This window comes from Lissotriton helveticus, chromosome 5_1 (genome assembly GCF_964261635.1).
Source record: "Lissotriton helveticus chromosome 5_1, aLisHel1.1, whole genome shotgun sequence".
Classification (NCBI taxonomy): Eukaryota; Metazoa; Chordata; class Amphibia; order Caudata; family Salamandridae; genus Lissotriton; species Lissotriton helveticus.
This window is the reverse complement of record NC_136065.1, coordinates 2,011,346,290-2,011,374,169: the sequence shown is the minus strand read 5'-3', so window position 1 is coordinate 2,011,374,169 and position 27,880 is coordinate 2,011,346,290. Positions and strand designations below refer to the sequence as shown.

The 27,880-nt window shown below is 43.8% G+C and overlaps 2 protein-coding genes across 4 annotated transcripts in view; one reads left to right on the top strand and one right to left on the bottom strand.

Annotated features, from left to right (window-relative positions):
* Positions 1-3,898, bottom strand: part of LOC144756180 (E3 ubiquitin-protein ligase TRIM39-like) — a 472,432-nt gene extending 468,534 nt beyond the window's left edge. The window contains exons 1-2 of the mRNA XM_078645771.1: positions 3,810-3,898; positions 3,468-3,597 (exon numbers count right to left, since the gene is read on the bottom strand). The gene's annotated coding sequence lies outside the window, so the exon portion shown is untranslated. The remainder of the gene's footprint in view (positions 1-3,467; positions 3,598-3,809) is intronic.
* The window catches only part of LOC144756179 (E3 ubiquitin-protein ligase TRIM17-like), a 401,785-nt gene that overhangs the window by 52,714 nt on the left and 321,191 nt on the right, over positions 1-27,880 (top strand). The gene's annotated exons all lie outside the window — the stretch shown is intronic.

The following is a 27,880-nucleotide window of genomic DNA, read 5'->3' as shown; positions in this document are numbered from 1 at the left end:
GGGCCTATGGGTACTTAATGCGGAAAGGTACATTAACCGCTTGAAACCCACCCGTATAATAACGGCTTTTAAGAACATGGTTTGAACTATTAAGAAAAGGTCTAGTGTAATGTTTATCAAGTATTTTTGTTAATGGAAGCCATCTGTATTGGAGTCCCTCCGGAAGAGCTAATAGAGCAAAAGCATCAGGTCACTATATGCTCTGTACCAAGTTATCATAGGGTGAGTGCAGGTTAATATTTTAGTTACCTGCCTTTAACTGACTAGGATTATGGATGCTGCTTGGCAAGGGCTAAGATCCCAGACGAGAAACACCCATTACTCCATTGGCATTCTTTATTTGTAAACTTCTTTGACATAATTGTTTATCAATGATGAACACAACTGTATCCAAATACTTACACATAAATACGTAATCATTCTATTTTAGCGCCCGTTCTCCAAGGGGTCTCTCCCTTAAATTAAAATGCCCTCAGATTAACGGGGCTGCAGGTAAATAATCGATCACTGCCACCACCTGTGGCATCCAACGGCTTCCAGGTAGGGAAGGGAATCCAGGACCACCAGCAGGTCAGCCCAAAATTTCCCGCCCGCCCGGAACCCAGATGCCTTGAGAAGATAGGTGAATGCTACCTGGGTGAAAATATGTTGCTTCTAGTGTTAAATGCCACTTGACACTATTCAGGCGTAACTCCTGATTTCTGAAGCCAAAATTTATTTAATTTGCCTTTCATAGAAATTAATTGTTTTAACATGTTGGCATCTATGAAATATCGCATTATGGTGCATGTCAGGAAGCCCTAAGCCATGATTCGTTTGCAAACTCCACAACCGAATATTCACCCTTACTCTGAAAATGTTATGGCCATTTGTTTGGGCGTTCAGTGTCACATACAGCATCCCTTTTTAGCAACAACGAACGCCGTTGATAAACAATCTGCTGTTTTTATTAAGTAAACGCAGTTTACCTTTAAGTAGTTGCTTTTGTGCGTTTTTCCCTTTTCGTGAATCTTAGGGCGACTGAGAAACTTTAGAGAAGTATGTATTTCGCCAGTAGCTCTTAAAAGCACGTCTTGTTGACAGTGTATATTTTCATGTGATGCAACTTGTTGCGAGCACTATATAAATTAAGGTCTTATGTTGTTCATAACTGACGAATAAAAGAAAATGAATTCTCTTACTAAGCACCTACCCATTTATAAATATATAGCTCATTACGTGGACGTGTACTCAAGTGAAGTAACCCCAGTTCTGCTAGCTTTCATTGCGTGCATGCTTGAGCCGTCAGTTAAGCAACATGAAAAAGCGGTAGACAGTCTTATAAAAGATTGGAATTAAAGTTATTATCCAAGTTTTCTGGCCAACATAAGCATTTGCACGCGCTCGGCCTTTCGCACGATTCCAAAGATTGCAACCTTTGAATAAAATAGCCCTATAAAACGAGTCGGCGAAATTGTGGTTTCCAGCAGGGGCCGTGACCAAAATTATTTAACACTTATTATTTAAGAGCCTTGTTTAAGAATGAAAACACCCAGGGTGTTTGTGGGATTTCTATGCTGGTCCGTTTTTTGTTTGAGTTCTGTCACTCACTTAAAATGGGCGCACCGGTAAACTGCCGATACTCTTAACTGGCCACCCCGTTAAGCAACATGCAGCTGATGCTCTAATGCACGTTCCGGCGATGCCGTCGCTTTTCCCTCAGTTTGCTGGTCTCTGAAGATGTCTGAAATTAGCTTTATTTCATTACGCTGAGCACACCCTATCAGCCCACACCGTAAAAACAATGCTTCAGTCATACAAGAAAGAAAAACACACTCGATGCAGAGCGGTCAGCTTTTAAGAAGCAGAGCAGAATACTCTCGATATCGTTTAAGCGTATTTAAAGTCTCTTCCTCTTGCGATTGGCCAGCAGGAAGCTTAGCGCACGGAAGGGATGCTGTCCTGAAAAACCTGTCTATCTGAAAACGGATGGCAAGTCCCAAGACGTTTTCCAGTTGGATTACTTCTTTATGATTCAAATATCATGTGAACCCGTCGGTGTGATTTGCCGCTGGTTTTACCCATGGCCCTAAATCTGTTTATTAACAATTGCATATTTATCACCACGTGCACCACTGGTGGTTAAAATATTTGCGCCCAATAGCCTTGAAGGCGCTGGTTCACGTGGAGTTACTAAAAACACTTAGCACCACGCTTCCGTGATCTGCTCTAGTTTATTTATGCTGAAATGCTGAGCCAGATTCATTTTTAATTACCAGGAAGACTGACAGTAAGAAGGCTCGTGAAGTTTCAATATTCAAAACATAATTGGGCAATGGTGAAAGAATAGTTATGCCCCGGACTAAGGGCGCCATACCCTAGGAGCGGGTGGCGCCGTCAAGATGTGCATTTTTCATAATGCACCGTGCGGACATATGAATTTAGTATGTGCACACAACGCTCACTAAGGCCAGCCGCCGAATTTTTTAGTGCCCTTCCCATACGGGTCATTGGTCCTGGTTTAGAGAAGAAGCCGTTTTATGTAAATCTGCAGTATTGATAGTATGCATTATTTCGCAATATTTCAATGCACGTGTAGTAATACTGTAGCATATTTAATACGCACAGTATAATTTCAGGTACAAATCATATGGTGATCCAGCAGGGCGTTTCTGGGATCAAAGCTTGACCTTTCCTTCATCTGTGCGGAAAAGAGAATTAGCCGAGTGGCGGTTCCCCTGCGCTAGATATTTATGAGCGCCTTAATCGCTTTGGAAGAGTGCTTCCATGAAGCTCGTCCAAAATACTCTTATCTAAACTATAAAAAAAAATAAAAATACAGCGACCATTCCAGTGAGCTAATGCCTGGGGCAGTGACTGCAGCCGAGCAGGAGATGCATTGCGCGGATTAGAGCAAGCAGAGGGGTTGTTTCTGCAGACACCACTTTAATTGATGGCGTGGCGAAGACGCTTCAGTGCCATTTAAACCCGGCTGAAATGGTGTATTTTAAGTGAGATACCTCCCCAGGCCATTGAGTGAAAAGGAATGGATACGGCCGCTTACAACCAGCTCATGATATCTCTTATGATAGCAGCTCTAAAAGGCTTATAAACTTACAATTCTTGCAACATTATAACGTTCGAGCATTCCTTCCTTTTTTTTGCAACTGTATCACGTAAAATGTGACCTAAATGAACAAGCATATTTCAAGCCCATAGCCCCCTCGAACCAGCAGTCTCAAAACTCACTGCCTAGTACTGAACCTCTAGGCTATTCCCTAGTGGTGCCGGGATAAGTGTAACAAGTTCGGTAAAGCTACAGATTTTTATAATTTACTCAGCCAGCCACATGCGACCCGTTTTCCTGACAACTTAAAGCCATAATGTAAAGTGCCTTAACGTACTTGCTTGTACCACCCCCGTAAAGTTCATTACATCAAACCAATATTCTACGCCATGGCCGGGAATGGCCGCCACAGTGTTCATACCCATTGTGCCTCCGCCATTGCCGCCCACGCTGTGGTTTCCTTCCGACGGCCGCTGGCTGTGTTACCGGGCTAGGCTCCTCCGGACCTGGGAATTCCCTCGACTGCTTTCCTTTGTCCCATGAAGCATTTCCTCGGAGTGAAGAAAAAGAGGAATTATTAAGTGTTACAGATTGAAACTTCTACTGCCCTCATGTGGAAATACGCGATCTAACAGCGCGTCTAGACAAGATAACCGGGAACTATCGTGTGGTGAAATTTTTAGATTTAAAAACACGAATAACTGCATGAATTACTGTCCCTTACACGCATCGTTTAGGCGACACCAACGACTCTACCACTCACCTGACGACTACGCTGTGGGGCCCTCTCCTTTCCCCCCGTGCAGCGACTCAGCAACCACCGTAATTCTTTTCTGGTCTGCTGCCGCCGGAGCTGTGGGAGAAGACAAAGAGGGTTAGTTGTGCCTCCCCGAGGTTTTATACCCTCGGGGGGGGGGGAAGGTCGACCCTGCCTTCCTGACGACTCTGAGCCCCGTGATAGGCTCACTTGGACAAACTTTACTGGCTCCTCCCTGTCCTGTTGCTGCCTCGAGGGCATCCCAACTGGCTCCCAACCCGGATGCCCTCTAAGGGCGCCACGCCCCTAGGTGCGGGTGGCGCCGTCATTTCATGAATGAAAACCCACTACACTGTATACACGGTTATGCCTTAAAGAATAGTTCTTAGACACTTTTGCAAACCAGTTATTTTTGGATTATGATTGGGCAATTAGGCATGCAGAATAACTCCTACAGAGAGAAATATATATTTGTTCTACTTCGCATTATAGCTGCCGCGGTCTGCACGTTCTATAATCTCGTGAATTGCTGTATCGAGCTTGTTTTTGTTGAGGATGGTTTTTTTTTTCACGTGGCCCAACGCATCAATGCATTTTGCCTTAAACTTCAGTCAAATCCCTTTGATACAGTATTTAGAACCGAGTAGGAAAGATGCCCAGACTTTGTAAGGGCTACAATGCCACACACATGGTACCAGTCACTACACACTTACTGGTACCATAATATAACATGATTCAATTTAATAATCTGTTTAAGCAAAGCCCAGAAGTTATTTGTTCACTTAAGTTTTGTAAGCTCTACCTTTACTCTGGTCTATTCGAAATTAAATGGGGAAACATTATCTTGTAGCGTAAGTAACAATTTAGTGTCACTTTTTTAACTGGGCCGAAACAAAGTTAGTGTAGCTTTCCCGAGGTTCTGTCTTTCCAGGCTGTCCGCTGGTTTTGTTTTTTAGTACATTCGTTTTGGCATTGTCCCTACTTGTGTCACCAGTCCTAGTCGGTATTTTTCCCATTGCTCAGCCACCTTGGTTCCCAGCTGCTTACCGCACAGATGGTTTTTCTTTATGCATACTTGGTACATTATTTATTGGCGTATAAATAGTGACACTGATGTTTTCCAGAAGCCAAGCCCTCCCTCTTAGTCACGTAACTCCTGCTGGACTGCTTAGCTGAATCAGTTCCTGATTTAAAGCCAAGTATCCTCTTCCCCAGATATTGGACTCGGGCCAACTTGAGCAAAGAAAATGAGCTGTAGTAGCGTAAAGCAAACTATTATTTTCAGCCCACTGTGTACATATATTTTTGAATTTGTTTGGATTAAGCATTAAGACAGCCTAAATGTAGTCTGAGGGAGACAACTATCTCATAGCTTTTGAATCAAGGGGCTATTTAGGAAGCACAACACTAGTGATGGTTCAAATTAGTACCAGGACTGTGGCACAGGGGACGCCAATGTTAACGAATGGAAGAATGGGCGTGTTTTGAGGATGCACTGCTCACGAGCTAGTAAAGTGATGTCAGGGGTCGATATCCTAGAGTTAAGGTTAGCGCACGGGGCAAGGCACCACCAAACTTACACCCCCAGCAGCATTAGGGCAGATGGGTGCAGAGTGCTAACACAGCGTCGGGCGACCATTGTAAATCAATGGAGGATATCTGTTTTGGAGAAAGGCTGCAGGCTCGGATCAGGAAGATGGTGGAAGGAAACTCACAGCTGCCCTAGAAAATTTTGATGCTAGGGGATGTAGAGGCACCGTTGGTCAAGCCCCCCCAAAGCCCAGGGGCTTCGGGTGCAGGGTTGTCCTTTGGCATCGGAACAGCATACTGGGCAGGTCAGGTTCAGGGGGAGTCTTCGTATTGAGGCTGTAGGCATCTAGGTGGAGTCCAGAAGGGCTCAGCCCATGGTGGAATCTGGCTCTGAATCGCTGGGGAACCTGCGCTGGACAGATGGGCTGCTTGGGCACAGGTATTGGGTGTTTGGTACAGAGGTGGATGCGGAGGCGGTTTCGCGATTCCCCAGGGCACAGTTAATTTTTATTTAGAGTTTGTTTCTTCTGGACACGTCCACTGTCCACAGGAGATTGAGTCTTTGTTCAAGGCAGGCAATCCTCCCAGGATTTTGGAGTTCGCTGGGCCTGTAGGACAAGTCGACTTTTATAATAAGGGCAAATAGCAGCAGACAGGCCGGCAGGTCTGGCATAGTCAGTCACTGGACCTTCTTCATTCCTTTTTTTGTGCAGCTCTTCGATGTCTGGGCTTTGCAGGTCATCAGGAATCTAATTTCAGTGTCGGGTCGGGGGGCACCTAAACACTAGATTTAGGGGCGTAACAGATAGAGGGACAAATGGGTTCCTTACCTGGGATGTGTACACCTACTATTTTGCCACCGTCCTTAAGGAGGGAGGCATAGCCCTAGTAATGATTGGATAAGTCCCACCATCTTTAAGATGGTGGAAACTGAAAAATGTTCTTCACTTCTCCTCCAGCACCTGAGGGGTGGAGTTGGCGAAGGGGGAGCACACCTCTTTAGGTCTCGCCAAGCTTCCCCCAGCGTGCGCTCTGCCTCAGCCGCATTTTAAAAAAAACTTGTTTCACTCCTCACTCCTCCCACACCTTTGAAGTGAAGCTTAGCTTCACTTCAAAGGCCCCTGCTGCTTCACACTATTCACGACCGCCAGGCCGTGTCTCTCCCTCATCGGCGCTCTCCCCGCTCCGCCCCCTGCTGCGGCCGAGTCTCATTTCTCCTCCCCCCCTCCCCCCCTCCCCACAGCAAAGCCCTCCGTCTTGCTATAAGGCACGTTTTCTTGTTTAGGACTGCTGCTCCATGAATTAAAAGTGATGCCCGCACCATTACAAATTAAACTCATCGCGGATGGCTGGCCTTTAATGATGCTAGGAATGGAACTAATATTCCATCGCTGATCATAGAGTCCAAGCAGTAACAAAGCAAAGTTAATCACCTTAAAAATGGGTCACTGCAGCTTACAGTCTGTTTAAAACAATTCCGCGGCTTTCCAGATGAGATCAGGAGATAGTTCAGGGCAGCGGTTGGAATCACAGACAAAATGTGTTTACTGAAAAGCTAGTAAACACAGATCAGAAATCACATTTAAACCAGAAGAATAATTGGTTAAAAAAAACTAACTGGACCTAATGACGGATCCGGAATTTTAATACTTACCTGTGCATGACCGGGCTTTGAATGTCAGAAGAGTCCTTTCAACCCACTAGAAAGTTCTTTTAAAATCCAGATGTCTTTCTTTTCGTCACAACTATATTTACTATACTAAAAAGGCACAAGGGGGAATTCTGAATTTAGGGTAACGGTCTCAGACGCTTTTATGTAATTAGGCTCGGAAATTAAAATAATCGAAGCCTCTCACTTTAACAAAATGTTGCCTAAAGGGCTCTTAAGATGAGCAAAAAGACTGAGGTTACAAATGTGTAGAAATGTCTGGGTGATATGTATAGAATGACAGCAGTCCTTGAAGTGCAGACTACATGCTTATTAACGCATTTAAAGGTGGTGTCTGTCAATTAATGAACAATGGAAAGCCTACTTCCTTCTTTGCTCAAACAACGTTGAACATTCTTAACTCTGTGTCTAAATACAGGGAGATTTAAGAACCGAGACGGCTTTTTCAGGGAACATGAAATGTCTTCAATAACACATCACACTAATTTAAGACTGGAGTAAAAAATTGAACTGGCTATTGGCAGGTAAGTTAAAACATCCACAAGTGTGAAAAAAAGTAATTTCTTCTGCTTTTAAGCTCAAAGCGGTTATTCGTTGCTTAGTTACCAAATGTGCTTTATTTTGGAAAAGACGAAGGTCCTCCCCCGCAAGCCACAGAGGCCAATCTAAAATGTGTAGGTGCAGCAGAATATAAAGCGGACATAAAATGTGTTTCTTTAGAGTTGTCCCTGATATGAGCAATTAGAAGGCGTCTGACATTGATTCAGCTTGCTATAATTTTACAATTATTTCAGTAATGTTTCATCTAGCTTTACCCTATAAAAACCTCCAAGGTACCCTTGACAAATTGTGCTGATAGTCCTCAGAGAAGAAAAGAGACCGCAGTTCAAAACCCAACCAGCAGAATAGAGACAGCAATAGAGGCTGCCACTGCAGCCATGCACAATCATAGGATGGTGCTTGCATTGCTGCAGCTCATTTGTTGCATTCCTCCCAAGGCATGTGATTTACAAAAGTTTAAGCTATTGCCATTATAAATTACAATAACTGTTATTTAAGTATTAATTATTTAAAAAAATTAAAAGCTATTGTTATTTGTAATATCAATACATCTAAGTCACGTAAATACAAAACATGTTGCATTACAAATGCTATAGGTGTCACATTTGCAAAAGTTAAAAGTATTGGCATTGTAAATGACAAAGCTATTAATTTAGCTGTTTTCAAAACCAACACAAATAAAAAATGTAATTACAAGACCAATAGCTCAAACTTTCCTAATGCGAGACCTATTGCATTGCAAATGCTTGTTTATAGTTTGCGGGCCGACGCCTACGAGGTCCATTTTTTGTCTAGCTTTTTGTGCACAGTAGTAAAGCTCTGCTATTGAGTCTCGGGTACGTCTTTGAACAAGTTGTGTTTTAGACAGGTTTTTGGAGGCATTTTTAGACAGATTTGGTGGGTAGATGATTCTGAATGAGTTAGAGCCTTTAGGTTTTCAGGGGTGGGGCCGCGAGTCTTACCTAGGTTGCTAAGAGAGGTTTGAATATTGTCCCTGTCATTGTGTTACCTAAGTGTAGAGATACAAATGGGCTTTAATTGGTTAGTTGTGGGCTACTTAATTGTTCAAGTCGGGGATGGTGTTCACATAAGAACAAACATGTGGTCTGAATTAGGTTGATCGAGTGTGTAATCTCATTCTCCTAGTGGAAAGCATGCTCATGTCAAGTAGATATGGTTATGACCTATGTTCTTCTAATTGCTTAATTTACTAGGTGTTGGAGGGTGTTTATGTAAGACACTTTCACTCACACCCCCATACCCCATTCATGGATATATTCCTCTTTGCTACAACCAGGCCTAGGCCATACAATTATAGCGTGGCTCATGGACGGTCGACGTCGTTAGGGACCCACAAAAGAATAAAAATCAGTTCTAGTGGGATACACTCTTTAATTATGTTACTGAGTTCCCCAGTAATCGTCTTCCAATACTCTTGGACAGCCCCAGAGTGTGTAAATAAAAGATCCGGCCACCTCCTTACTCCGCAAACAGTTTGAGTACTGCACCCTTCCCATGCTGTGTTACCTTCATCTATCGTGGTGGACTCTGTGAAGAATTTTCATTGATTTAGAGTTGCTGTGATTTTATTGCCACCTCCCTCTGGTACATCAGGACTGCCTCCCAATCTAAATCTACCAGGTCTCCCACATTGCACACCCATTTCTCTTGCAGCCTACCCAAGTTGTCAGGCATGTTGTTATTCAATGTTTTGTAGGTTAGAGAGACCTACCTTTCCCAGGTGGTCTGTCAACAACCACTCTTCCAATGGAGAAAATTCCACAATGCCCTCCCCAGGTAGCCCCTAGGCCTGCAAGCATGCCGTATCTGTGCAAATTTTAGGAATTGGTTGTCATTCATTCCATATTCATGTTGCAGCGAAGAGAATGGCATAATGCCACGCTCTAACAGATCCACTTCCTCGGAAATTTCGATGAGATCCAAGGATTTAAATCCCTGTTGCTCCTACATCTCTGGGAGCCAGTTCCCCTCCTACAAAGGCATTCCTATGTGGGTTTATGGTACCAACCCAGGCATTTTGTGGCTTTTGCCCATCCTCCTGTGGTCACTTGGGTGGCCTGGAAAAGACACTGTGTCCCCTTCCCATGTATAGGTAGTGCATGTAAAAAACCCTTTCCCCCTTTCACCCGTTCCCCCCATTTCGCCAGTTAAAGCCTGAAAGGCAAGTGGTCTAGGGCAAATATCCTGTCATTATTATTGGTTAGATGAGCCACCTAGTACTATGCTTCCATATCAGGAAGGGGTATTCCCCCATTGTATGAGTTACGTTGTAGTGTCTTCAGGAAAATTCTGGGGTGTCCCTCATTTCACAGCAGGGTTCGCTTCTCACTCTCCAACCTGGTGAAGACCTCCTGAGGAATCCGGTGGTATGTCAATTCAATTCAATAATCTTTATTTCGTTGCAATAGCATCATAAAAGATACACAATTAAAATCATTTCATACAATTTATAATTTTCTAAAACACAGAGTAGGTAAGGGAGATCGACTTGATATCACATGGTAGTTAGATCTCTTTTCATCCCGGTATACATCATCTTGTTTATGTGGAATTTCATAACAATCTTATAATTATGGTTTAGAATCATCACACATTAAATAAATATACTATTAAAATATAAGCAACCTTTTTACATAATAAAAAGTAGTTAAATGGGTAACCATCAAGGCATAATTTTAAAACGTATACACTACGAAATGTTAAAAAGTAATACATGGTTGGTGTACTTCACAATATAGTTTAGATGCCTTGCGATCCTACGCATTTTGGCATGTTTAATGAGCATGAGAAATATAAAAATTAAACCTTAAGGTTTAAAAATGTAGACCCGACTTTATTCTAATAAAGTTAGCAGCAAGAAGAAATCTACTAAGACCGAACACAATTACCTGACTGGTGTCAGTTTTTAAAATTCTGCCGGCCTCCTTGTAGGAGTTTGAGCCAATACTGCAACAAAGTGACACTATCCACTTTTTCCTTGGTATTACATAACTGCAGCAAAAAAATAGGATATGTAGGACATCTTCCCTTGCGTTATTAGTACATAAAGTGCATAGATCACTGTTTGACTTCGCCCAACTTTTTTCAAATTCCTTAGTTCTTAATGTTCCATATCAATATTTTATATACGGTAAACATCACTTACAACGAAACTTTTACAACGCACTACCATTACAACGCGGTCATTACAACGCAAACTATCACAACGCATTGTGCTGGGGGGCGCTCTAGGATAGGAAATAGGTTAATTTACTATCCAATAACCTTCCCTAGTGTCCACGGGGACTGGAGTTGGAATAGTAAATTAAACTATTCACTATCCAAAACCCAAAAGCGCTATGCGTTGTAATGGTATGCGATGTAAAAACCGCGTTGTAAAGGCAGGCGTTGTAATAGCCTGCGTTGTAACGTCATACATCCTTATATACAAGCTTTTGCTAAAGGAGGCTGGATCTCATCCAGAAAGATTTCAAAAAGTGCCAAATCTTAAGTCAATAAAAAAATTTCAGTTAAGGGACCATGGGTTTTTATATACGCAGAATCATAGCTCATGTACGACCAGAATGACAATTTGACAATTTTCCTGGAGCACGCGTTCATAGCCTCTGGATCACTCCAGAAATGGGATAATCCTATTTTGGCTAACCAGGATTTTACATGCTTAAACCAATAGATTCTGCTACCGCTGTCGAGATCCATTACTTCTTTCAACCCCTCCTTATAATCAGACAGTTCGGGAGTTATCCACAATCTGACCCACAACAATAACAGTCTTAATATCGCATGTTGGTCCATGCGTTTAATGTTCATGTCCAAGAAAAGGGGTGTCAACCGGGTGCTAGTAGGCAATTTTAACAATCCCCTAAAAACCTTATTCTCGAAGGTTTCAAATGTCTTTCTACATACTGGTCCCCATAGTTCTGCTCCATATAGCACTGCTGATTGAACCTTGTACCTGAAAAGCTCTAGAGCTGGAGTTACTGCCTTATTCAAGCATTTATTGTGTCTTTTCAAGATTGGGAGACAATTTTGTTTAAACACTATTTTTGTCTTTTCTAACTGTGGTCTCCATGCTAATGATGAGTCTATTAATACACCTAAATAAGTGAAATTCTGCTCATGATCTAATTTCTGGCCGTTTAACATTAGATTTTTTCTAAAACTTTTATGCGGGCTCAGAGCCATGTATTTGGTTTTTTTAATATTAATTTCTAAACCTTTCGAAATACAATACGACTGGAACCTTTCCAATAGGTTCTGGAGACCCCGTGGTGTTTGCGAAATGAGAATAGTGTCGTCCGCAAACAGGAGGGACGAAACCCGTTCACCTACCAATCTAGGCGAGTCATTATCGCACCTCTCATTGTAAGACGGGATATCATTAACAAACAGGGAGAACAGGGTTGGGGCCAATACGCACCCCTGTCGTACTCCCCTTTTTATCGGAATTGGTTGTGTTAGTTCCCCGTTTGGGCCCCACCTAACCTTGTGTAAACCCATGACCAATTTTAGTAGGTCCATTGGGAGTCCCTGATTTTTCAATGATTCCCACAAAAGTTCTCGGGGGATAATGTCGAATGCCGCTCGTAAATCAACAAATGCCACGTACAGGTGACTATTTCGGAGAATGACGTATTTCCAATACAAGCAGCACAGCCTTAGAACCTGGTCTATGGTTCCTGTTTTAGCTCTGAACCCGGCTTGGTATTTTGTTAAAACTGATTCTTCTTCCAACCATGTGTTAATACGATTTAATATATGCCTGACATAGATTTTTTGGGTTATATCTAAAAGACTTATAGGGCGATAGTTAGCAGGATCGCTTCTATCGCCCTTTTTAAAAATAGTGATAATTTCCGCACCATTCCATGTATCCGGGATTAATTCACCAGCCGCGACTGCATTACACAAATGGTTTAAATATGGTGCCCAAACATCCAGTTCGTGCTTAAAAAGGTCACCTGGTATTTTGTCAAGTCCAGGGGCCTTCCCTTGTTTGACAGAATTAATAGCTAGTTCTGTTTCCTGTAGGTTAAAGGTTATGACATCTACAGGCGACAGAGCATGCTCTTCCTGCACTATTTCTACGGGCCGTTGGGCCGCGTAAAGGTTCGTAAAATGGTCAATCCACGTAACCTCGTCAAGAAAGACCTCTCTAGAACCCTTCTCCCTTTTGTTTCCCTTGGCCACTATTTCCCAAAATAACTTCTGGTCCTTTGTTTTAGCTGCCGACAACATGCTGGACCAAAGCTCTTCATCCCAGGAACACTTTGCATTTGCCAGTGCCTTATTATATAGTTTCCTTTTTTCCTTAACTACTAATGCACTTTTGGCTTTGACTGCTTCAATCAATGAAGTTTTTGCAATACGGCATTCTTTGCTAAACCATGGCTTACCTATAGGCAGTGCATTAACAACACCTGTCCCTTTTTTTGGCCTTTTTGTCATTAATTCTAATAGTTTATTAAAAAAGACTTTGTGCAATTCTAAAAATTGACCAAATTCACATTCAAGGGGATTATAAGTGTCAAAAGTTTCTGCAAGTGAGCTATAGATATTTGCCAATAACTCCTCTTTTTCTAGGATGTATGCCCATTTAACAGACCGTCAGTTATTACTAAGTATAATATTATCTAGAATAGCTAGTTGTCCTCCCTCTTTAACTGCCAGCCCCTTTAATAAACTCTGTAAGAAGCTGGTTTCAAGGGGACGATGATCGCTATCAAGTCTATCCTTAACCATCAGGTCTTTTGTATATGGCCATAAATCCAACGAAACAATGACATAGTCTATTTTACTTTGACAGGTACGCCTCAAAAAAGTGGGTGCTTTGGGGCTGTCAGATGGCAGGCGCCCATTACATGCCCTCAAGCCGTGGCTTGTAAGTACCCTTGTAATCTGGAGAGCTAGGATAGTCCCAGCAACCGCCCCATTACTAACTAGAGACGGTATTCCATTAGCAACATCTTCTTCTTCGTACAATTTGTGCATGCCTACAATGGGTTCAAAATTACAATTCATATCCCCACAAATAATTACACTTGCTTCCGAACCCAAAATGTCCAGAATTATCTCTAGTTTGTTGATACAAGATGATTCCTTATGAGATGGGCATGGTCTATTATATACATTAAGAAGATTGATCACCCTTTTGTCATCAGTGGTCATTTCCAAACCAAGTAGATCTAAAGAGTCAGTGTTTAGTTTTTTTATACCAATATTAAGAGATACGCTGACCCATATTAACAAACCTCCTGAGGCACGACCTCTAATAGAAGGGACTGCCTCTAGCTGGTAGGTTCTAAATCCAGCTCTGTGCAAGGGTTTTGTGGCCCATGTTTCCTGTAATACACATATGTCAAAGGAGTTTATGCAATTGTTCCAGTCAGGAATACTTATTTTTGCACTCACTCCTGCTACATTCCATGATATAATTTTAACTAGCGATTCCCCGATGTTTAAATTGCTACTACTTGGTGGTAAGGTTTGGGTTGGGCTTCTAACTACCCCTGTCAGAATAATGTCATCTTCGCCCACCACTGATTGGTCTATACAATCTATTCCTATCATTGGTACTATAACCTTTTCAGCTTCTATTGGATAGCTTGTGGGCTGCTCTGAGATGCCAATGAACAACATTCGATCCGTTACCTGGTCTATGCAGGAACATGATACCCCCTTAATATCTCTGGTTCCCTCTCCTTTAAAATTAGGTACCCTTTTGCATTTTAATACCTGATGCCCATCTTCTGGACCTGATGACAGTGAGGGTACAAGGGGGAGGGTATCAACTGACTCTAGGCAATTAAAGCGATTGTCGGTAGGGATAGAATCCAATTTTAGGGATGGCATTAACCATCCCCCGGTTGGAGGCCCCCTCCTCTTACGATGCACCGTCGTCCAATCATCTGCCCATGAAGAGAAATGGCCTGGTGGATAAAAATAGGTTAGTTGGAAGGGGCGAACGGTGGTGCCTAGACTGGGGTACCTCCAATTGCAGATGTAGTTCACGACTCTAGGGTTATCAAAATTAATCAAAATACAATCCCCCTTTATATTTTTTGCCAAATGTCCTACCCAGGGTACCCGCCGAATAGTAAGAATTCTGCCCATCATGTGTGGGGGCAGTGGTCTATTTACATCCAGCCAGTGGACAACCCTATTCCACAAGGTGGTAGAGGTTTCCACCTCTTGCTTGCCCAACTCCGGCACTCCAGCCAGAATGACCACAAATGGGCAAGCCTCAGGGGGTAGATTTATGGCATCTACAATGGTTTCCGCTCTAGAACTTTTTTCATTACAACCCTGAGATGTGTTACTTTCACTTGGCCTACTTGCTTTGGTATCTTTTGCATCCTTGTCTTTGGCTGCCTCGGGGGTCACCTCAGTTATTTTTGGTACTGGGGGATCCCCGGGAGCAGCCGGGGCCTTGGTAATGGTAGCCCTGACCTTCGGTAGTGTGTGAATGGCAGTGGAGCTAAGATTCTTTAGGGAGGATTCAGACGTTCCCTTGATATCCCTCTCTATCCGTTTTAAGTGTGTCTCTATCTTGCTCAGCCTATCTTCAAGAGGATGTAGGAGGAGTTTTAGTGTATCAAAAATAATATTTGGCTCAGCAATCTGCGTCCCTTCCGTAGCCCCTTTAGTTAATTGCCCTCCTGATGCTTGTATCATGTTCCCTAGGTCTATTACTTGTGGGGTTTACAACAACAGGCGTTTCCACAATGCCTGGGCTTGGCACAATATTTTTTGCGCCCTTCTTTTTCCTTCCACCATGATTGTTGAATAGCCCTGGTTTGACCTTAGGAATAGTCCCGGTATTTGCTCCTTTCTGTTGTCTTGTGTTGTGAACTTTAACCACGTTAGGGACAATGGGCAATTTATGGGGAGATAGTAATAATGACTCTGATACAGTTGAATAACTCCCATCGGTCACATGTAAAGCGTCATAATTAGATGCCTGCGGGATGATAAATTCTAAAATTGGCGAAACATCAATCTCCCCATGAGCTACAACATTACCCAGGGAAACAGGGGTTTGTGCGTTTGCAATTTGGCCTAGTGAGGATCGTCTTGCAGTAGCCAATTCCTGGGAAACCCGTCGCTCCATGATGGAAATACTTTCATCTACAACGGAGTTCATCCTTTTGATGAATTGGTCCATTGCTCCCGTGAATACAACAGTGTCGGCTCTTCCCTTGACCTCCTTAGGTGGCATTGTTCGTAAACCAGTCAACAGTATCTCCAAGATATATTAAGATCCACAGTACTCACAAGACAGGGTGTGGGTTGTCAGTGGGGTAGCCCGTCCCGGCCTCTTCCGGTCTTGAACGGGCTTAAACGGGCCCGAGGCGGGGCTGTCGCAGTTTAAATGCGCCGCCTGACGCCTTTCCCGAAGTGAGTGCCCGCGTGGGCTGCTGGGAAGTGTAGTCCCCGCCCTCACGCTCCACTCGGCGGCACCACTCGCGAGCTGGAAACAGCGAGTGTGCGGCGGGAGGGAGGCAGGGTGTCCCGGCGGCTGGTTAGCACTCAGGTGGTGAGTCAGTTTTTTCCCTTTGGCAAGTCGGCGTCTCGAAATCCTTCACTACACGAACCGGTGGTATGTGTTCTGTAGAACATACAACAACTTAGAGAGCAAGATCATTTTAAACATAGCTGCTTACCCCAGCAATTGAAGGGGCAGCCCTCTCCACCTCTCCAAATCTTCCTGAAAGGCTTTTGCCACACTCCCCGGGTTCCTGTTTAGACAGAGTTCCCTCTCCAGCGTCCTAAATATCACCAGGTGTTTCAAGCCGCCTTCCACAAGCGTCCAAAGCCAAGTTTCACTAGGATTTGTTCCAGAAAAGGTAGATGCACTGTATCAAATTCCTTCTCCACGTCTAATGTGTGAAAGATGTGTGTCTCCAGGTTGTCCTTTTCTTCATGGATCCAGTTATGTGCCTGACTAATTGTTGAGTATAAGGGGCATGATAACCAGTTGGAGCCATGAGGCCAGTATCATGGCCACATTTTTTACCTCAATGTTAAGGGCCTGGTTACAACTTTGATGGTGTGGCAGTGGGCTGCCATGTCAGCGCCCTGCTGCCACACCGCCATAGCGGTCCGCTGAACGCTCATAACATTTTGAGTTTTCTCCTGGTCTGGCGGGCAGTGCTTTGGCATTCCCAGGCTGTGAGCCTAAGAAAGGCACTGCAGTGGGAATGCCAAAGCATGTTCCTGCATGGACTGAAATGCACAATGTTGTGCTTTACGTTCCGTGCACGAACATGGGGGTGCATACAGACGAGGGGCATGCCATGTGCCCCCACTGCATGCACCATGTACACAGAGGCACCCTTAGTTTCCTCACCACCAGTCTTTTCATGTTGGGCTCACCACAATTAAAGGAGGGCAGTGAGGAAACTCATTATATGCTTGGCGGTTCCACAGCTACACCACCAACATATTATGGCCTCTGACTGCAGGGCCTCCACCATGGGATCAAGGATCCCAGCGGTAGCAGCGATCCTGAGCTGGTCCCACCCTCGTAGTCGTAATACTGCAGGTTGATAGCCACCATGGATTTAGTGGTCCCATAGACCGTCAAACTCGTACTGAAATTGGGCAGTTTGATACTTAAGTTGCCTCCAAAAATCACTAGGTCTTTGGCTTTGAAGCCCAGTACCCCTGATGAAGTGGCTATCACGAAATGTGTTGGGTTGGACTTTTGCATTTTGCGGGCATGACTGCTGTTCCGTACACTGTTGCCTCCAATAAAGAATCGTTTGGACGTTACTCACCTGTTGCGGGCCTCTTCCTCAGCAGGCACTTTTGTTGGTGGATGTGAAGGGATAAATGTCGTTACTACGCATACTTTTACAATGAATGCCATTACAATGAAACTTTTACAACGCAACATCCATTACTGCGCATTCCATTACAACGCATGCCATTACAACGCATTTTCACAAAACTACCTTTACAACGCATTCCATTACAACGCATACTACCTTTACAACGCATACCATTACAACACATACCATTACATCGCATGTATTGGAAGTATTGGATAGTGTTGGGGTAAAATTTACTATTCTAACTCCAGGGGGGTGCAACAGTAGGGTAAGTGTTGGATAGTGTAGGGGTAAAAAAGATTATTCTAACTCCAGGGGGTGCAACAGTAGGGTAAGTGTTGGATAGTGTAGGGGTAAAAATTACTATTCTAACTCCAGGGGGTGCAACAGTAAGGTAAGTGTTGGATAGTGTAAGGTTACTATGCGTTGTAATGGTATGCGTTGTAGTGTCATGCGTTGTAATGGTTGCGTTGTAATGGATATTGCATTGTAAAAGTTTCGTTGTAATAGTAGTGCGTTGTAAAAGTTGCGTTGTAAAGGTTGTTTCCCATGTGAAGCGGCTTGCCTGAGCCGTGGAGGAGAGCCCCTTGCTTTCAGAGCAGCCTAGCTATGTCGTCAACCGGCGGCACCGCGAAAGGAACGGGTGCCGCTTTATGGAGGGAAGTTTGCAGGTGCGTGGCAGAGGGACATTGCACTGCACTCCATATGGAGTTTTAATCAGCATGAATTTTGAAAGTTAAAGACCAGTGGCTCACTGCAGCAAGACGGTGGCACTGCAACTACCAGAGGGCCACGCTGTGGCCACGCCCACTGAGGCAGGGAGTTTGATACTTAAGTTGCCTCCAAAAATCACTAGGTCTTTGACTTTGAAGCCCAGTACCCCTGATGAAGTGGCTATCACGAAACGCCTCCAATAAAGAATCGTTTGGACATTACTCACCTGTTGCAGGCCTCTTCCTCGGCAGGCACTTTTGTTGGTTTATATATATATATATATATATATATATATATATATTACCTACTGGCGGTCGCCAGTAGGTAGTTATAGTTAGGACCTAGCTACCATAGGAAATCCGCATCATTCTATTGGGAATAACTTTGGCGCCGGTTGAGGAATTTGCGTGTAATTTTCCAAAATTTAGGCCAGCTCCGCTCCGCTCCATCCCTGAAAGTTTTGCGGGATTCGTGAAGTGGTGGCCGAGAAAAAAGGGGGGGTCCCAAAACGTGTTTTCCCCATGTTAATTTCCATAGGACGAATTGACAAGGCTACAGCCCGAACCGCTGAACGGAATTACACCAAACTTTGCAAAATTGTAGGGACTGGTACGCAGAAGTGCCTTTGCTATATTTGGTGAAAATTGCTCCAGTGGTTTTTTTGAAAATTAACTTAAAAAACGCATATGTATCTATAGGCGCGCTCCGAGTGCTCACCGGTACGCGTACCAGGGAGCGCACCCGGCGCGCTACGGGAGTGCGCGAGCGGAAAGCTGATTGGCTCTCGGATGTCTGTCAACATTCTAAACAGTCCGGAGAGTCCGCCATCTTGTGTCTCGGTAGAATCAAGACACAAGAGGTGAAAATAAAAAGGGGGAAATGATTAAAAGGGGTCAGAAGGACCTTGAAGGGCAAAACTATTTTTTTTGTTGAAATTTTCACGGGATAAGCGCTGGGTGCGTTCCCATGTGCGCTCACCGGTACGCGCCATTTTTGCCTTTGGCATATATTAGAAAATACCAAGGCAGTTTTGGGAAAAAGTGACATCAGTTGCCCAAAGATGTCCTTTAAAAGCATTTCCAGACCTACCCCAGTCAAAGTGCCCAGGTCATTGCCACCACAGTGCACAATTATGAGGTCAGGCTGTGGTAGATGCATAAAGGATTTTACCAATGGTATCAATTGGTGACTTCTCAATCCTCTCTGTCCAATCCACACAATGTCCACATTTGGTAAATCAAGGTTATAAATACCTCTGTTACTTGCAAATTATTCACTCCAGTAGACAAAGCTATGACCCACAAACCAGACGTTTGGCATCTTGAAGGTAGATGTGCTTGTATTCAGATGAGTTGTGGAAATGAAATGGCAGTTTGAAAGTTGGAGTTATGAAAGAAAGTGGTTGAGATTCAGTGCACTTGAAAAACAAGAAATGATTGGTGCTTTCTTAACATTCTCCACTGAAAATTAGGGTGTATGCATCTGTTTTTTGAAAAAAGTAATTTTAATGGTTGAGAAAAAGTCATTGAAAGAAACATTGCACATGATTAGCTAGTACATTGAGAGGTCAAACACCCTTGCTGGATTGTTTTGCAACATAGTATGATGAACTTTTCAACTGTGTGCTGAGTTAGGTGGGAGTTACCATGGTAACAGGGTGAATGAGCACTGGGGGGATGGTGAATATTATGTGAGTTTCAAAGTGGTGACATGTACAACCAATTAAAATATGCAGTTTGGTTTTGAATTTGTGTGGGAAGAATTTTGATTGGTTATGTACAAGAATATGGGTCTGAAATGAGAGGGAATCTGTGCCATTATTCTGAGGCTGCAGTGACAGAAGCATTATTCAGAGATTCTGCATACGAAAATCTTGTGTGTGTGACTGACACTGTTCTAAATCTTCCAAAGCATTCTTCTACACTCCCCTTCCCTCATTCTCTCTCTGTTAGCCTCATTCTCTCCGTCCTCTTAGTCTCTCATTCCTCTTCTGTCACGCTCACTCCCTATAACTCAGCCACACTCCCACACTCACTTTCTTTCAGATCTCCTGTTATACTTCCCTTCCTCTCTCTTCCCTTCCTTCGCTCCTTCACTCTTTTCTCTTCCCTTACTCTCCTTACTCCACTTCACTAACTCCTTCTCTTACTCCCTCTGTCCTCTTACTTCTACACTCCCCTTCCCTCATTGTCTCTCTGTTAGCCACATTCTCTCCGTCCTCTTAATCTCTCACTCCTCTTCTGTCACGCTCACTCCCTATAACTCAGCCACACTCCCACACTCACTTTCTTCGCTCCCTCACTCAGTCCCTTTCTGTCACACTTTCCTTCAGTACCTCTATCCCCTCACTTCCTCACTCCCTTTGTCTTACCCTCACTCACTTTTATCAACCCTCTTTCATCCCTCTTTACTCATTCTCTCTGCCGTTCTTTCACTCCTGTTCTCTTAGTCTGGTTCCCTCACTACCCCATATTCCATATCTTTCTCTCCTTTTCCCTTTACTTTCATCCCCCACTCACCTTCTCTCAGTACCTATGCTTCAGTCCTCTTCCCCTCTCTTCCCTTCCTTCGCTCACTCACTCTTTCCCCTTACTTTACTCATCTTACTCCACTTCACTCACTCTTTCTCTCACTACCTCTGTCCTGTCATATCCTCATTCTCCTTCCCTCACTCCCTCTCTCTTAGCTTTACTACCTCCGTCCCTTCACTCTCTCCCTTCTCTTCCGTCATACTTACTCCCTATAACTCACCTACACTCCCTCACTTATCTTTCTTTGCTCCCTCACTCAGTCCTCTTCTCTCACTCTTTCCTTCACTTCCTCTGTCTCCTCACTCCCTCACTCCCCTTGTCTCACGCTCACGTGCCTTTATCCACTCTCTATCACCACTCTTTCCTCAACCTCACTGCTCTTCTCTTACCCTTCCTCACCCCCGTTCCCTTACTCCGCTTTCCTCACTTATCCTCATTCCCCATGTTCACTCCCCTTCCCCCCCTCACCCACTCTCACACTCACCTTCTTTCAATCCCCCTACTTCACTTCCCTTCCCCTCTCGTCCCTTTCTTTGCTCCCTCACTCATTTTCCTTTCCTCTCTCACTGTACTCCACTTCACTCACTCCTTTACAATATATAAAGAATATAGCTCTTTTTGGAGAGTTGGAGGTAGTTCTAAAAAGAATCGCTTTTTTTTTTTTTTTTTTACTTTTTCCGAACGTTTTTAATTTTTTGTTTTTTTTTTTCAGAACAACAGGAGCAAAGAAAGGGGAAAAATTAGGGCTGGGGAGGGCAGCGGTCTTTTTCGCACAATTACTAGGATACTCTGCTCCCCATAACAAAGCAGTTTGTCACACTGCTTACACCTAATGGTAATGTCACTAAAAACAGGCTGAATGTTTGGTATCAGCTCGACTGCTCTTCCTCTCCCCGATGATGTTGCTCCTCCGGTGGTAGTCGAGGCGCCATCTCTCGGGGCATTCGTGCCAGGTCCCTGACACTCTCCCGGGCATAGTTCTGGGGGTGCCTTCTTTGCACATGCCTTATCATGGTAGAGTTCCCAAAACTATATTTTCTTGTGGGGTCACCCCGTGAAAGAATAGTATGGCATATCTTACACTCCACCTTTGGAGCATTTACCTTCTTCTCTCCTTGTGGAATACTCAAAGTCAAGTCAAAAGATCTTTATTCGGAATAAGAAAACATCCATAAAAGTACAAACAAAAAACATTTCAAAAACATTCAATTCAATAATTACAATTGGAGAATAATACGAGAAAAAACGAGCACAATCAAATCAAAATCTATTATAATTTCACAACTGTACCAAATTTGTCCTTCCCTAGTGATAGATTTAAAAATTGTTAAGAGAAGAAAATATTAAAAAACACAATTTTAAAACCTTTGTTTAAAAAGGACGGACATCACATTGTTATAATATTATCTATTTACACATAATTACCAAAGATAAAAATGGTAGGTTTAAAAAATTCTTTATCATGAAAGTGCAAAATAGAAAGTGCAGTGTGCTATAATTATGCATCGATATTAAGGGTGGCTCTCGATCTAACAGCAGCTTTGAGGAAACAGCTCATCCTAAAAATGACTTCGTCTGATCCCAATACCTGGAAAGACCGGAGTGCCAATTTAAAATTAGTCAATTCATTTTTCTTACAATAGGGCATTAGATAATGTACAGTAAATTTTTTATAAAAACCACAGAAGAACAGGAAATGCATGAGACTTTGCTTCATGTAAGGGTTACAGGGGCAATTTAAAGTTTCAAGATGTTTATTGTATCCCAGAGGGAAGTTCAGTAAATTAACTATACTCCCCTCTCGGAAACGAAACAGTAAACCCCTTACCCATCTACCAAGATGCAAACGCAAATATCTGTACGGTAGGCCAGGTTTTTTAATGTGTGGTTCAGAATAGGCCAAATATTTTACAACCGTGCATTTAATCTGGTTCTTTCTGTCCCGCTCTTCACTATATAAATCATACAATGCCCTTGAGATGATGGTCTTATGGGAGCGATTTATTAGGTGTGGTGATGTGAACAGGGAAGCCAAACCCACGCTTGCGAGGCACTCTTTTACTGATTTCAGCCATGGAATATGGTGTCCCCTATCGCACTTTAGACAATCCAAAATAATGTCACGGGTCAATGTAGCAGCCGTATTGTTCCATATCTTTATCCAGAACAATGCTGGTCTTGATCTCACAAAATCCTCTATGTAGGGAATATTTAGTTCATTATGACATACATAGGTTGGAGAACAGATAACCCCCCCAATACCTTACGACAGAATCTATTTTCTTCTATTTGAATAGAGGAGCACTTGGTATAACCCCAAACCTCAGCGCCGTAAGTGCCGGTTGGCATGCATTGGGTTTGGTATATCTTCACCAGGGGAGTTATCACATCAGCTTGGGTGGGTTGCCTCAAAGAGGTTACACAATTGATGGCCTTGCCCAGCTTATTCCTGGCATAAGAAACATGGGCATGCCACGTACCACTATTTGAAAATAGGAGCCCTAAATAGGGAAAAGTGCTGGTACTTTTTAAAACATTTGACCCTGAAATAATCTGGGGCATTTTGTGATTTTTTGGCCCACAGCTCATAATCAGTGATTTTTTAAAATTGGTTGTTAAGCCTAAATCGGCCATAAAAAGGACAAACCCTGAAATTAAAATACGCAGTGCCTTCGGAGTACGGCCCATCAGGACCGCGTCATCTGCGTAAAGAAGGGTGGGTATAGGGGCTCCATTAATGTAGGGCACATCACTAGTTAGGGTGCTCAAAGTGCCGCTTAGTTTATTAATGTACAAAATAAATAGGAGAGGGGCCAGCACACACCCTTGTCTCACCCCCCTACCAATGTTAATATCATTGGAAACTTCACCCATTTGATTCACACGTACACAAGCTTTAAGATCACGGTGTAAAAAAGCTAAAAAATGTACCAGATGGTCATCCAAACCATATTCGAGAAGGGTAGACCAAAGCCGGGAGCGATTAACAAAATCAAAAGCCGAGCTCAGATCCATAAAACCAAAATATAAAGGGGATTTCTTTGCAATATTATATTTTCCCATGATCAAGTTCAGATTCAAGCATTGTTCCACCGTTCCGACACTACTGCGGAACCCAAACTGGCTAGGATGTAGGATGTTGTTCTCATCTGTCCAGGTTCTTATCCTTTTAAATAAGATCCGTCCCAAAACTTTTAAGGTGTTATCTATTAAAGAAATTGGGCGATAACACCCAGGATCCAGCCTATCGCCCTTTTTAAAAATGGGAACAATAATGCTACGTGACCATGTTTCCGGAATCTCTCCTTCAGTTAAATTGTTGAAAACATTGCATAGCAAAGGAGCCCAAAACTCTGGTTCACATTTTAATTGGTCTATGGAGAGCCCATCGGATCCGGGTGCTTTGTTCCCGGCGCTTTCTAAAATAGCATCAAAAACCTCAAGTGTGGAAATAGACATTGGGTGTGGAGGGGGTAGCAACAAAGGAGTATTATCTGGTGTTGCGTAAATTTTGCCAAAGTGCGCAACCCAGATCGGACCGGTGATGTTACAGTTAATTTCGGTCAAATTTGAGCCGATAGATCTTATTTCCTTTACCTCCTTCCAAAACCCAGTGGTATCTTTTAGGTCAGCAGATCGTGCCAGGGAATCCCAGTGGATTTTCAATAAATCGTTTGATCTGGTACGTAAAGCAAGCTTATACTCTGCTCTAAGCAGCCTTACCCGCAGTATGTCCCTCGGTTCAGCTTTTAAGGCAGCTCTAAGCATCCTATTCGCTTTTGAGCATGGGGCATCGAACCACCTAGGCCTTTCCTCAGCCTTACTAGAGGCTGGTCTAGAAATTTCACCTTTAATTACAGTGCAGAGTTCAGAAAACGCTTTAACCACATTTATCCCTTGGTCCTCTGTGGTAAGACAATCTTTAATCAAAGATGGATATTTCTTACATACTACTGCCAGGATTCCCTTATTGTCTGCTCCCTTCCAGATTACCCTCAGCTTGTCTGTCGAGACTTCCAGACCCCTTGCGCCTATTTCGCGTTTTGGACACTTACCCTTCGGTATTGATAAATGGATGGCAATTGGGTAATGATCACTGTAAATTTCACACACTACTTCTGCCCTTATTAATGCCTTTGCAACGGCGTGTGAAACAAAAACATAATCAATCGTTGTACCACCCCCGTGACCAATAAAGGTGGGGAATGGGGATGCATGGTTTTCCATACCTGCATACTCCATGCAATTAACAAGTTCACTAGAAGAGAGAAAATCTAACAGTTCTATACCTCTTTTACATGGGGGATTTCTTGAATGTACATGTGCATTAAAATCTCCCCCTAAACATATGCCATCAAATTTTCCGTATACCTGTCCATCCATGATTACATTAATAAAATCAAATAAGAGAATAAAATTAGAGTTAGGTTGGGACAAAAAATCATTGTTATAGAAATTGATTAAACACAGTTTTATCCTCTGAGTATACGAGAGTGCCATGAAACTAGGACAATTTGTTTGTAGTTCGTCAATTTTCGCTTCAGCAGTAATTTTTATCCAAATGGACATTCCACCACTTGGACGACCAACCAAAGGGGCCAGAGCAGTCCTATTATGGCAACTATACCCCTCAAACAATAAGTCCTCAACACTCCAAGTTTCTTGGAACATCATTATGTCATAACAATTGACGCAATCCCTCCATGAAGGAATTCCCATCTTGGACTTCAGGCCCGCAATGTTCCAACTAAGAATTGTTAGGTTATTATTTTTATTATTCCTCAAACATGCACCCTGGTTAGTGCTTGGGGCGGTTTTAGGTATAACAACGCTTTGTTGAACACTTAGTAGACTGGGTGGAGAGATCTCCAGTGTTAACAGGGTCGCCTCTGGGGGTGATTCCTCTAACTGTGCTGCCTCAGAACACACAGGAAGTGGTTTAGTGGTTTCAGTGGGCAGTCAGTCCAAAGAGTCCAGGTCCTGGAATATTCCAAACCTATTCTGTAAGGGAAAAACTGGGGGGGGTTGCAGCAACTTGTTGGGAGGACGGTAAAAATATTTTAAGGGTAGTGGGGTCACCACAGTAGACGGGCCATGACGACCAGGATTATTGTTCAGCAGATATTTTGCTGTGCCCGGTTTTCTAAAATTAATTACAATGCAGTCCCCATTGATGTTTTTGTAAAGGGGACCGACCCAGGTTACTCGCCGTGTGGTTATGATTTCTTTTGCAATATCATAACCCACCCCCTTATGCTTTGTTAGCCAGTCTATACACTTGTTGTGAAGTTGAACCCATGATTCTCCTTGACCTTCCTTAAGCGGTGGGATTCCAGCCAGAACTAGAACATAGGGACAAGCCTCAGGTGGAAGATGTAGGGCCGGGCCTTGATGTTTGATAGGCCTATTGTCCTCATGCATAATCTTTTTGTCGTGCTGGCTGTGATTGACAGGACCCTTCTGGGCTAAGGTGGTCTGCTTCGCTACATTACTCTTTCGGATAGAATTAATTAATGATCCGCTTGCATCGTTAGCGGAAACAGAGGATTTAGTCGAAGCAACATATCCATGTGTAGGGTTACATGGGGGTAAGGGGGTGTTGGTTTGACAAGCAGACGAGTTACTGCCTGTTGTGCCCTTATTTTTAGATACCTTTGGTGTGTCAGACTGTATTGGATTAATTACAGCTTGTTGTTCCACTGTCCTTGTATTGCCATGGTCACCTGTAGTAAGGACACGAGTAGTGGTTTCAAGGTCTTTTAGCAATCGTTCTACTCTCATTTTGTCCAAGTTTGCTATACCTTTTCTCTTAGCATCCTCGTTTTTAATTATATTCTCCAATTTATCAAGTCTTTTAAAAATATTATTAAATTGTTTGATCATCTGACCTTCCAAATTTTTAAAAATTGTATCGACAACAGTCTCAATAAGGTTCCCCTCTGACTTGGAATAATGACTGGATTTGTCAATTCCGTGGAGGGGCTCAGTCTGGGTGGAGATAGATATATTATTTGACCCCTCGTTATTTATAACGACCATATCACCCAGATGCGGTTGATCCTGTGTGGGTACTATATGCTGGACCAACTTTTGTCTCTTCCCCTTGTTCCACATACTTTGTGGGGTTGGTTGGTTAACAGTCCTTAGTGGCTGCTTCCGTTTGTTGTAGGTTATTTTAGCAGGGCCCCTCTTTCTCTTGGCTGCAACTTTATCAGATACCTTGTTTGCGGCCTCTGTAGATGTTTTTACTGAGGCATGGCCAGGAGTCACTTCTGGTGCTATGTATGTAACAGTGTCATCATCGTCTAAGACAATTGGTACTTCTGTAGCGGGATGTGAGGATTTTACAACAATTATTTCAGGGGTTATATGGGTATTGCCATTACCATTGAGACTGGCGGTGGCATGTAGTAGGTTAATACTCGTCGGACCCATTGAAAATCTCCTTTCAGTCTCAACTATCTCGTTGAACGCAGTATCTATCAATGCCTCAAACGACGTTAGCAGTATTACCGGGGACTCTGCGTCCTGGATCAGGATGTCAACATTATCACTTGTAGCGGTACAATCAGCCATTGTGGACAGCTTATTAGGAAACTAACCTTATTGACAATGTTGATGGGGTGGCCCGCCCGACCACTGTTGACCTCTGAGGGCCTCAGAGGGCCCGCCCTTTGCCCGGGCTTCGCCCCGGGCGTCCCGCTCGCGTCCCGCGACGCGGGGGTGCTCCTCCTTTTGTGCGCCTCTGATAGCGCTCCCTCTGCGCTGCCGCGTCACTCAGACGCGCCGCCGCGGTGCCCGCCGGGATTTGGAGTCTCCCGGAGCGGCGGCGCGGAGTCAGCTGTCCCTTGACTCTTGGCGGTGGCGGCGGCGTGGGCAATGGCCTCTGCCTTCCTCTGGCAGTTCAGGAGGTAAGTGAGTGTGACTCTCAGCGGTGGCGGCGGTTCTGAAATGGTCTCCCCCGCTCTGCCGGGGTGCTCCTCCTTTTGTGCGCCTCTGATAGCGCTCCCTCTGCGCTGCCGCGTCACTCAGACGCGCCGCCGCGGTGCCCGCCGGGATTTGGAGTCTCCCGGAGCGGCGGCGCGGAGTCAGCTGTCCCTTGACTCTTGGCGGTGGCGGCGGCGTGGGCAATGGCCTCTGCCTTCCTCTGGCAGTTCAGGAGGTAAGTGAGTGTGACTCTCAGCGGTGGCGGCGGTTCTGAAATGGTCTCCCCCGCTC